Below are 11513 nucleotides of genomic sequence, written 5' to 3'. Positions count from 1 at the left end.
AGATCCATGCGTCGCATGGGTCGATGTTCTAGTTTTATCTAGAGTTCAACCTCTAAATGCCCAAGGTTTTATAATGGAATGTAATTCAGTTGCAGGTACACGTTGAATTTCTGGATGTTTCTAGCACTCTTGGCACCCTTTTGCAAACTCAATGCAATCTTTCATCATGGATGGCCAATACAACCATTGACGAAATATTAACCATTTCATTTTATGACCTGCTTGATGAGAACCACATGACCCGCTATGCACCCTAGAAATATCTAGGTAAGCCTCATTTTCATTGATGCACTTAATTAAAACTCCTTCAAAAAATTTCTATTAAACAACTAGTTACAAACCCGTGCTTCGCACGGGGTGGATTGCTTTTTTTCGGATAATTTTGTTGGCAAATACATATTTGTTAATACACTTAAAAGTAAACTGATTCTAAATATAGATATTACATGCATATCAATATAAAAAACCATGATCCATAACATATCAAATCCTAGATAGGTCTACCATAAACGAAACCAAAACAGAAGTTATACAACATAGATTCTAAAGTAGTTGTGTTTGATGGATTACAAAGTTAAATATCCAAAATGGCCTCATCGTCTTCAATTCCAAAAGTAACCACTACCTTTCGTTGTTTACTGGCCGCGGATGTGTCTGACATACATTTTGGTTGGTGGATCTTCCAAATCAAAGATCAAGTTGTCACCCTCTTGTAAGTCGCGGTCTATGACGAAGTCAGACCATTCACCACCCGAAGATTTCTCAGCATTCCTCCTGTCAACCATATTTTTTTTATTATCTATATTGTTTGAATTTTGAGTTTGAATTGTGGGTGAGGTTTGTCAAGTAATTTAATTGAATTCTGAACAAAAGACATGTTTACAACTATTATCTTGTTGGATTAACAGATTAATGGACTAAAAAATCAGGTGTTTGTATACTATCGTAGAGTAGAAGACTGAAAATACACTATCCAACTTGAAAATCTAACTGAAAATACACTATCGTAGAGAGTAGTATCCTGATATGCTGATCTATAGGCTTTGTCAAGCAATCTCACCCCTTTTTTTTTTGGAAGGAATCTCACCTATTTTAATCCCTAAATACAAATTACAATGGATAGTTCTTCATAAGTAATAATATTTTTTTTGACAAATTCATAAGTAATAATATTAGTTCAAGTAAAAAGAATTACTGAATCAATTAAAAAGAAGTAATAAAAATTACATACAACTTGATCGAAAGTTGCTGCTGCTTGTACTTTGATTATCAGATATTGTTAGAAGTTGCTCAAGATATTCAACTCCCAAGTCTTCTAACACCAAGACACTTGATCCCTCTGATTGATCTTGTTTCCCTGCTTTATTATTTACACCTTTGGATAACATCTTTCTTTGTTCACAGTGTCTCTCCTTGAGTGCAAGTTCAGGTGAAAACCCCTCTGCAATCATATTGAATCTCTTGCAAAGATCCTTTGACCCTTTGAACAGAAAAATTGAGCACAACATTATTACCTCTCATTGAAAATGCAGCTTGATCGTAAGCCAAAGCAACATCCTCAACACTATCAAATGTTCCAAGCCAAACTCTTCTTCCTCTTCTTGTTGTGTCTCTGATCTCTGCTGCATATTTTCCCCTATGTCTTTTTCTCACATCTATATATGAAGACTTTTGATTCATCTAATTATTATTTTGCAACACTTCCTTTGCTTCAGATGATGATGACTTCAACATCAATTGTTTTGGCTCATTTTCGGTAATTGTTGTCTGCGATCTAGATGAGAAATCAATCATATCAAAGGAAAGAAAACCACACAAACAATATTGCATATTTAGCAATGTAATCAAACACCTAACCATCTGAATTTTTGACAATGAAGCAAGAAACAATAATCGGATCAAGTACTTCAAATTATAAAGTAATAAAACAACAATCGGATCAAGCACTTCAAATTATAAAGTCAAATATTCTTATTTACACTCACAAAACTCATTTTTATTGTCAAATAATTATTATGAAACATAGAAGTCGTTGTGCAAGTATCTTGGATTTAGCTTTGCAGATAAATAAAGTAAATTGTTGAAAGAAAGCTTACAAATACTTTATTATGCTATGTACGTCGGAAGCTGATCATATGGTGATTAATCGGCTTGCAGCAATTCAGAATCAATTATCATACTTGATTCATTTTATTCCTTACTCTAGCTTTGAACTCCATTAAGGCTCTTGTATCAGTGTTCACATTTCTCCTGATATGTAATCATCATCTGCAGAAAAATTAGAGAGGTAACCTAAGCAGGTTGCAATAGAACTGAAGCATCAATGAAGATGAAGTCTTACACTATTTGCAAAGCTTGCATAGCCTCTTCACTTAGGCTTGGAGCATTTGTGTCATTAAGAATCCTTACAGATTCCACTGAATCTGAAGAAGTTAAAATCTCTGGTGTATATGCAGCAAGAAGTGTGAGGTCTAAATCTTTCAAGGATGTGCAGCCTTATGAGGGAATGCTCCTACACGTGATGAATCCTTCTAATTTCTCGAAAAAGATTGTAATTATTCAAATAAAATTTCCTCAAAGAATTTCTGCTATGTATGCAGGTAGAAATTGTAATTTATGAAAGAGGTCCAACTCTTTCACCTTGGCCAACAAAGAAACACATATTTCAAGTAAATCATCTGACATATTGTGACTGAAATCAAGTCTAAAAATTATTTGTCCTTGGGAGATTTCTACTTGCAGTGAATATGAATGAATCCTTACTTGCTTGGTTGCAGGAAAATCTTTTTTCACAATAGCCTCCAAATCTTTGATGTCTTTGTATTTTACTTGGAGTCTTTCTCCATTTTTCTGCACAGGATTAAGCTCCCTCATTAAGCACTCTAAATGTCACCATGAGACTAAGACAGGTAGAATCTACTCATACAAGAACTTGTAACAAAAATTATTAATGTCACAATTGACTTAACACCAAAAACTTTACCTTTAATATTTCTTTACTATTAGTACCTATCGTTTCCTTTGTCGCTTCTACATCAGGCATACACATTGTGTTCTTCAATATTAAAAAAAAAAAAAAAAGAATTAGCTAAAATTTTCAATTGCCAATGCAGATATAGAGTTATCATAAACACATACATGCTTCCCTATATAATTCTTCTTAAGTTATAGTATTTTGACATTTTTAGCTGTAATTACCTTGCTACCAATGAGTTTCTGTAAGGTTTCAGTTCCATTCTCTTTCATATATCTCTCTGCATGCAGTAAAAAGTTATCTTTCTCAGCAAAACAATCTCTCCAGTTGCTATTTAACCTCCATGTGACTATTTGTCATTTCATGGAGCGAATAAGGTTGTTATAAACATAAGAAGTTCGTCCAAAATCCGGTATGATGAGCCATAAGATGATCATTAGCTTAATGTACGGCCAGAGCTGAAACCTGATGTCAGATATGGTAATGAAATAGTTAAAAACTACCTTAATATTGGTTTTAAAATAACACAAAAAAGGTGCCATTTGCAACATTTCTTTTCTTATGGGGAAAAAGACATTCCAGAAGGAAGTTCATGCCCTAATAATCTCAATTAAAAATTTGGCACATTAAAAGTGCATTGATTAATCTCAAGTTCAAATCAGGTACTCATTCTTGGTGAAAAAATGAACTTGGTCATTCTTAATTTCTTAATACATATTTGAATTGCCGATGAATTTGGGAGAATCCAGGTACGTCATTGTAATTTTGGCAAATGCTAAACTATCAAGATTCAACAAAACCAGTTTCCGTGATTTCACCAAATTCACGGTGTCCGTGGTAATACCAAGGTTCTTTCCATATTTGAGGGAAGACAAAAAAACTACCATAGAAGAAGGTTCATAAAAGCATATTCAAAGAGGTAAATTAAGGAAAGAAGTATCCAATATGAGATCAATTCCTTAGTTTTTGTAGAAGAGTCGGTCTCTATTGCTTGTATGGAAGCACACCTGTCCAAAAAGGGGTAGTCACAAACTACTATGTTGTATTAGGTGTTTTCAAGGTGTTTTTCTTTTCACTCAATGTATCCATAAAAGCATATCAGTGGTGAGTGAATGAAGAATACATGTTCGAATAAATAAAACACAGGTAAAGTGAGGGCTTTGGATTAAAAAGAAACTAAGAGATTCATAACATACGAAATTGTTAAGTTCGTCATCAGATGAGCAGATACCGCCCCGACCAGCATTATTTAAATTGCTGGGCTTTCCTGGTGCCTGCTGCAGAGGCTCAATCTCTTTCATTTTCTCATCAAAAAGACTCTGATATTGCCTGTTGTAATCAAATATGCTACCGCAATTCTCTGACATCCAATGAAATAAATAAAGAATGATCAGTATTATACAGACATTTTTTATCATGTTCAACGAAATTCTAACTTCATAGGGCGAAAAATCGTGCCTGCAGTATTCCCATCAAACTTATCTGCTTCAAATCCACTCCGAACGTCAAATCACTAACGCGATGAACATAACCTCCTGCGAACGACAAAATGCAATACATTACATACATGGATATGATTCCAATTTTGTCAATCGCATATCGCGTAAAACAACAGTGATTTGTTCAAATTCCGATGTGCACGTTATAGCGCCACCATAGTTGTTATCTTAATAATATACAAATGTGAAGCATGTTTTAGACCTCCAATCCAATGTGTCAAAATTCTAAGCATCCAATGCCAAATCATCAAATTTTGTAAGTACAATTTATCATCATATTTAGTAATAGGGACCACAAAACCATAACAATTCTCACATTTTCACAATAAATAATTCATCAAAATTCATTTTAGACCATAAAAATTTGAAAGTGTTGATTTCCCTCCAACAAACATCATTTTCGGGTGTACTATTAAGAAAAAAACAAAAACAAATTCAAAATATGGCCCATATGAAAGAAAGCCCAACACTCCAAACCCATCTCTTTTGTAACTTTTCTCAAAAACAATAAATGCAAAATACCAATTGGGGAAGCTTTCCCTTCTTTCACGTTCAAAAGGTTTTCTCCCAACCCTCATACGTGAAAACGATTCAACATCAACCACTCTCTCTTCTGAAGTAGCAGCAGCTAAAATGGCTTTACAACAATTCAAATTCAAATTCAAATTCAATTCACTCTCTCTTTCTCACCCTTCTATCTCTCTCTCAAAATTCTCACAAAACTCACCTCCATTCTTCTCTCTCGCTTCAAGTATCTCTTCCTCCGCCGGGTTTTGAACTTTTTGGTAAGGTTCTTTGAAATGTAATGTTTAGTTTTGTTATAATTTTTCAAAACCCTATTTTCAATTTTTTTTCTTCTTCTGCTTTAGTTCAGGCAGACACGAATCGCCGTCGTTCAACATCAATCATCTCATGAGAAGGTAATTTGTGTTCATAGAAATTAGGGTTTATGAGTTAATTTTTAATTCAAATCTTCGTTTAATATTTTCTGCTTCTGATACTGTTTGGTTCAATTGAACGATAATCCCGTTTCTTCATTTCATTTTGCAGATTTATTGTCACTTTTTGTACCAGAGAAAAAAGAGGTATTTGCTTTCTACCCTGTTTCTTCATTTTGTTTTGATGGTTTCAATTGGTATGCCAATTATTCAAAAGTTTATTTGCTTTGAACATGTTTAATGGAGGTTTTGCTTTTAGTTACTTAGATTCATACGTTGAGAAACGTTTTTTGTTTTGTAACCAAAGATGAAATTCATGTATATATTATTGATTTGATTTTGAATCATATATGTTGTTTCTAAATTCTTTGGTGCTACAAAAATTTGTGATGTTTTCTAAATTTTGTTTTAGTCATTCATAATCTTTATTCTTTAGGGTGAGTGTGACTAAATGCATTTGAACTGAAGAGAGTCTTAATAATATACACTCATTTAGAATTTTTGACAACTTTTGGTTAGCATTAAACAATTTAGATAAAGTTTGAAAGAAAACCTTTACGGAACCAATGGGTTTAGTCATTTGAAGGTAAGATAATTAGTATTCTTAATATAGAATATTGTATAAGATTGTTTTTAAGTTACTAATAATGTTTTTTTGAGGTAAGTCTATGTTTCATTAATGATCTAAGTTCCAAATCCCTTTGAAACTTGATTACATAAGTTAGTGCATTGTCCCATTTATGATTGCCACATATCAAGTCTATTGTGAGTTTCATTTGTCAATTTTCGTGACTTGCTAAAATATAGAAACTCCATTCGATTTTAAGTTGTTTTGAATTTGGTAGAAAAACATTGTTACTTTCATTATGGCTGTCTATTGATTGATTGAGCTGTCTGTTTTTTGGTTTCTTAGGAGAGAAAGTATAATGAATATGGTTCGTACAATCAAGATTTGAAGTCAATGATGAAATGAGGTAGATTGTTCTCTATTTTGTTTTGATGGTGTCATGAAATTAGATTTTTAGCATGATCATATGAATATGGTTAGTGCATTGTTTTCCGCTGTTCCCTGTTTCCTTTGTGGATTTGTATATTATAGTTATCATTTATTATAGCCAAAGTCAAAATATTATGATTCTAAAAATTTAGAGAAATTGAGTGATAAATTCTTTAAAAGATGAATGAGAAATGAATACGGGACTTAACCAACTATATAAAATAATTAACTAAGTAACTAATCTCTCTAAACTACTAACAACATTTCAGTCTCATATTTATATTGTACTTCATTTCTTATAATGGGCAGTGATTATCACTCTTCCACTTGCTAATTAGAGTTATTTTTTCACTCATTCATTTTGAAATTTCCACTTTTTCAGTTTGAAAGCATATCAAATTTCCCACACTATCCCTTTGAAATTAAAACATATATCCACCAAAGTTTTATATTCATGATGATTGTCTCAACATTATGAATCATTTCTATATGTGGATATTATTTGATGGAATTTCACTTAGTCATTTTTCGTTTGCATTCTCTTAACTATCCAGTTAATGATTCATGATTACAGTGATATTATTTTTGTTTAGATTATTGTTTATTTCATTTAGTTTTATAGCTGTGTGATTGATAGAACAATAATTATTACTAAAAACTATTTTAGTTTTCGTTGCGTCTTTTTGGTAATTTGTTTGTCAAATCTATACAGCTCATAGAATAGCTATGTCGTTTTTATGGTTTCTCATAACAAATACACATTTTTGTATCAACTCTAGGCTTTCACTGTGCCTTCAACCAATCAATACATAAACATACGTCATTTTTGGTTTTGCAAAAGAATATTGGTTTCTTGATTTATAGTTCCCACTTTTTCAAGGATATCCATATTTGTGGCAAAGGAAATAGTTATATTATAAATAGTGAATGTGCATCTAAATGTGGACCTTGAACTATCCATCACATTGTTGAAGAACTTAAGATATAGAAAACTACAAACATTTTTTTGGATACAATTCTTTTAATTATAAGTTATTATCATGATTGTGTATTTTGAATAATGAATGTGCAAAGGAAATAGTTATATGTGCATCTAAATGTGGACCTTGAACTATGTGGACCTTGAACTATCCATCACATTGTTGAAGAACTTAAGATATAGAAAACTACAAACATTTTTTTGATACAATTCTTTTAATTGTATTTTGAAATTAGGATTCAGTCGTATAAGCATTTCATGTTTGTCCATTTAATTTGTAAAGTTTATTTTGTTTTTGAAACTTTTGACAGGTTCAACAGTTGGTGATGTCTTAATTTGGAGTTCAAATTCTTGAAGAACAAAAAGATAAAGATCAATTATATGTTTAGATGGGAGGTTTCCAGCTTTGATATTGTGAATTTTCTTTTATTGAAAGACCAGAGTGTTTTCTTTGTTTTACATTAAACTTTACAAATACTAGTCCTTGCACCCGTGCTGCCGCACGGGTCATACAAATTGCATATGTGTAAATCCTAAAAGGAAATTTTAATAGTAAGTATCAAACCTTGAAAGTCCATCTTAGTGATCACACCTCTCTCTGTTGTTATGGATAAAATATGAAAATAAAACTGTATTAGTCTAAGAAAATAATGTGTTCTCTATATATAATCTTATATGCTATATGTGTGGGATATATGAACTTCTTTTTGAGAAAACATATCAACCAATTTACGGACCTTCCTTAAAAAAAAAAACCAATTTATGGACCGAAAATGTATACCCAAACACAAAAAATAAGGAAAGGAAAGTAAAAGGAGAACCACATCACCTTAACAAAGCAGAAAAGCATAAATGATCATGGTAGTAGAGTTGGGCAATCATGCATATATAAGATAAGTTGGGGAAATATTTTATTGAAAAAATTAAAACGTTCATTTTTAGAGTTTCCAATCTAATGAATGGAACTTTTTTTGGATATCATAATCATTTTAATCTTCTTATCATGTTAGGACTGACTTTTCCTAAATTTTCTAACAATTTGATTAGTGTATACGTTTTTTTATTTATTTTATGTGGACATATGGATTTAATTATTTAATAATTGTAGCATACATATTTTTCTTTGAGGTATATAGTACTAACTGTCAAGTAAGTCTTTGTTTTCTCCTTTCATTTTGTGTGACATGCAGAATGGGAAGTTTCTTTTTTTTCAATAGTGGAGGAAACTATTCAATTTGATAATTAATTAATTCTTTAATTCTTCAAAGATAATTGGAAAGTCAAGTTGTTAATTAATAGTGTAATTTTTTTTAGATGTACAAATTCAAAGATATATAAATATATAGAAGATAGAGAGATAGATGTGTAACTTGGATCATATCCTTTAACCTTCTCTATATATTGTTTTTAGAGGCACTATTCTTTATTCATCTCAATTTTATCTATCTTTATCTTAATTACACATACACAATGTTTATCTCTATCATTATACTTGGAGTAATATGTTTATTATTATTTTTATACGAAAAAATGGTAGACACTTGTCTTCACCTTTATAAAAAAACAGTATTATTTATAAATATACCCCTTATTTATATTACCAATTTGTATTAATTAATAGCCAAAAAATAAAGAGTAAAAAAGAGAAGAAAAACTATAACACCAAATTGAAGAGGAATCATCCAATAGTTTCATGGAGAAAGTGACAATAAACAACCATTTTTAATAAGCTTCTTCCTCACCATCAATGATGCAACAAAATAAAAAATAGAAGCATCATTTATCCTAATTCACAAAAAAAAATCAAAAATCCACATAAACATTAAGGAATAAAAAAATATATAAAAGAAAGTTCGAAAAATAGACTAATAAACATTTGAAGCTTAACTATTTGATCAATCTAAGAGTAACTTGACTCCCTATCAATTATCATATCATAGAAACCAGTTAATAATCAAGAGATAAGAGAAAAATTGTACCTACACTAATGAATAAATCGTCATATAATTAATACCAAGAAATATTGAAAAATGGATTCAAATCCAAATCCAACACCAAAACTCACTGGTTTCTAGCTTTCATCTTTTGCAGCGAATCAAGACTACTACCACCACATAGTACTATTAGAATTGTGAATATTGTTATTTCCTTTCATATTTGAAGCTCTATGTCTCCTCATGTAGCCACCTAAAGCTTGTCCTATTGCAAACTTCAATCCACAAATAGAACACTCTTGTTTTAGACTTTGATAATCAAAAGATGAAGGTAAAAGTGAGTGGAAAAACAACAATACAAAATTGAAGATAAACTATCCAATTGTTACTTGAAAGTGATGATGAACAAAACCCAAAATATGATGCACAAAATCACATATTTATACACAATGTTTTCAATGTAGAAACTAAAAATATTGAGATCATATTAGTGGTTGTATATATAATGAGTGAGTGTATGGTCATAATTAAAAAATGAGTTACGGAATAAAAAAAAAAAGCAGTTCAAAGGTTGTGATAGAAATGAATCCATCCATCCATAATCCATAATAAACATGTAAAGAATGTGTGAAGGAGGTATAACGTAAAATGAAACAAAAAGCATAACGTCAAATTAAAAGTTAATTGTGCCTTGTATTACTTGACCTTGTGTATTCTTTTCAATTGTTGATATCAACTGCTGTATTAATTCATTGTTGGTTTGTTCATGATATGCTATTCATTCATTTCAATCATAATGTATTAGTGGAAGCGATATTATAACACCAAAACAGCTACTGGTCAAGTGGTTAAAGTGCTTGGATGGAGGCTATGGGTTGTGAGTTCAACTCCCTGCAGAGACCTTTTTCAGAAAGATTTTTTAAACCTCTCAAAAAAGGCAGGATTAGGTTTAGGTTTAGGGTTTCACATTGAGCATGCATTGTGAACCTTAGTATTATATATTAAGATATAGAGATATTTAAAATAAATTCAGTGTGAACAAATTTAACATGTTGATTGACATGAATCTAAATTAGTTGTGCTACATGTTATTAGACAAAAAGTTATTTGACAATAGGTTTGGGTAACATGATTAGTGTTTTTCTACCTTTTGCTGCCATTTTTTGAGTTGTTGGAAGGATGAATTCCACATGAAATTTGTATTCCTAAGATTGGTTATTGCATTCTATCTCTTTGTAGGAATACGTTATGACTGAAGAGGATGGAATAAGGTTATTTTATTTGTTGTTTGATGAAGTTGTTGTTTTTATATCTATCTCTATTTCTTTCCGTTGGTTATTCCTAATAAATTATTTATTTTTTTAAATCATATTAGATATTGATAAGTTTGTTTATTCTGTTTTGATAGGTTATTTTCTAGGTTATTGAACTTAAAAACACGGTGTTAGTCCAGCAATATACTTACAACAAGTTTATGTATAGATTATGAGTAATTTTTAAACCAAAAATGTGTTGTTCTTATTCAGAACTGTATACTTGATTGTGTTTTATATCACTGTAAATTTATAAGTCTCTTCTTCAATTATATGATTGAGTTAACTAAATATTGAAGAAAATATGTAAAATGGATATAAATTCATGGTACTGGGCAAAAAAAAAATGGATGTAAAACATTACACGGGAGACTTACAAAATCTTCCTCGGGATAGTGTATTTTCAGTTTTTCACTCTCCCAATAATATACAAACACTCCCTATTTTTAGTCCATTAATCCAACAAGTTAGTAGTTGTAAACATGTCTTTTGTTCATAATTCAATTAAATTACATGACAAACTTCACCCACAATTTAAATATCCACACTTTCAATCTCTCTCTCTCTCTCTCACTCTCTCTCTCTCTCTCTCTCTCTCTCTCTCTCTCTCTGCATATGACACACACACACACACACATATGTATCAATGATAAACCTCAAACAGATCAGTATTTCTTATACATGGGGGGCTATAAGTATTTGATGGTAGTTCAAAATTTTATATTCCCTAACCATGGGGGCTATAAGCATTTGATTTAAGTCTAAAATGTCAAATTCTTCAAACATAGGTATTAGTTTATGTTTCTATTTATATTGTAGGTATAAGTAATGTTGTGATCCTTCAAACTTATGTTTTAATCACATTGTTAATAACCGATG

General features: G+C 30.9%; 1 long non-coding RNA gene and 1 pseudogene across 2 annotated transcripts; one reads left to right on the top strand and one right to left on the bottom strand.

Annotated features, from left to right (window-relative positions):
- Positions 1 to 1104: 1104 nt before the first annotated feature.
- LOC146936792 (ethylene-responsive transcription factor 1B pseudogene) lies at positions 1105 to 2210 on the bottom strand (annotated as a pseudogene). Its single transcript, XR_015030724.1, has 2 exons — positions 2097 to 2210; positions 1105 to 1767 (listed from the first exon to the last, which is right to left on the bottom strand). The product of XR_015030724.1 is annotated as an ethylene-responsive transcription factor 1B pseudogene (transcript).
- A 2465-nt stretch (positions 2211 to 4675) lies between these two features.
- On the top strand, positions 4676 to 7858 carry LOC146936791 (uncharacterized). The gene is made up of 5 exons (XR_015030723.1): positions 4676 to 5258; positions 5343 to 5393; positions 5524 to 5558; positions 6325 to 6385; positions 7699 to 7858. It is a non-coding gene; the product is annotated as an uncharacterized LOC146936791 (long non-coding RNA).
- Positions 7859 to 11513: the final 3655 nt, after the last annotated feature.

This window comes from Medicago sativa, chromosome 3 (genome assembly GCF_051527215.1).
Source record: "Medicago sativa cultivar Bolivia chromosome 3, Bolivia_mono, whole genome shotgun sequence".
In the NCBI taxonomy this organism is placed as follows: domain Eukaryota; kingdom Viridiplantae; phylum Streptophyta; class Magnoliopsida; order Fabales; family Fabaceae; genus Medicago; species Medicago sativa.
Note: the sequence above shows the minus strand (reverse complement) of the source record. Positions and strands in the feature narration are given on the sequence as shown.